Genomic DNA, 1394 nt, shown 5'->3' on the forward strand with positions numbered 1-1394 from the left:
TCCCCCTTCTTCACCCTGCAGTATCTGAGTGAGAACATGGACAATTCGACCTGCTTGACACTGTTTCCTCATGTTTAAAATAGGGATAGTAACAATCTGTGTCATGTTTATTGAGAGGATTAGATTAGTTAATGCATCTAAATGCTTTGCCCAGTGCCTGCTACTGAGTAAATGCACAGTAAGGAGTGCCTATTATTGTTATGATTATTGTTGCCAATGGCAAAAGTAAACCGTCATGGAGAGTGACAAAAGGCTTGGAATCTAACAAAGTACTTAAATCAACCACGGTTCCTGGTCTTCTAGATTTGGTTCCCTTCTATAGGAAGTACCTGGTCCCTTGAACTTTTGCCCTCTGATTTTATCCAGAGAAGGGAGCATGTGAAAAATCTTCTCTCATCCTCACTCCTAACCTCTTTCTTAAATGTGGAATATTCATTCACATCCTCTTGGCTCAGATGTGAATGTTGCATCTCACACGACCTGCAGACCATGTGACTTCATTTCCCAGCCTTTTGCCTCATAAGAACCACCCTCTTTGGAACATTTTTCTCACATTTTATAAAACTCGGCACTAGGGAAATTTTTGAAAATGACACTGAAATAAAACTGAATAATAAGACTTGATTGGGTCCAAAGACTTAAGGGAAAGAAAATGTCATTTTATAATTTCAAATTCAAGGAGGTCTTACATGCAAAGTATTAGAGTGGGAAGGAAGATTCAAGATACTGCTGATGCAAAAGAGAAAACAAAGACTCAGAAGGAAAAGGACGAGAAAGAAATGCGTTCTGTGGCTGCTATTCTGTTTACAAGCCCAGTTCTCCATTCTTCTTATTAAATTCATTTATTACCTGGAAGTTCTTCTTCTGTGTGAATTATTCCAAATTTTGCTTTTTGCTTATGTTAGCCAGAGTCAGTTTCTGTTGCCCGCAACTCAGTAACCCTTACTGATTTACAAATAAAGAAAAAAAGGGGAGTTGCCGCAGCTGTTGGCTGAGCCATGTGGCTGACAGGGTCTTGGTGCTCCGGCCGGGTGTCAGGCCTGTGCCTCTGAGGTGGGAGAGTCAAGTTCAGGGCATAGGTCCACCAGAGACCTCCCAGCTCCATGTAATATCAAACGGCAAAAGCTCTCCCAGAGATCTCCATCTCGACGCTAAGACCCAGCTCAACTCAACGACCAGCCAGCTACAGGGCTGGACACCCTATGCCAAACAACTAGCAAGACAGGAACACAACCTCACCCATTAGCAGAGAGGCTGCCTAAAATCATAATAAGGCCACAGACACCCCAAAACACACCACCGGACGCGGTCCTGCCCACCAGAAAGACAAGATCCAGCCTCATCCACCAGAACACAGGCACTAGTCCCCTCCACCAGGAAGCCTACACAACCCA

The sequence above is a fragment of the Physeter macrocephalus genome, chromosome 14 (assembly GCF_002837175.3).
Source record: "Physeter macrocephalus isolate SW-GA chromosome 14, ASM283717v5, whole genome shotgun sequence".
Taxonomy (NCBI): domain Eukaryota; kingdom Metazoa; phylum Chordata; class Mammalia; order Artiodactyla; family Physeteridae; genus Physeter; species Physeter macrocephalus.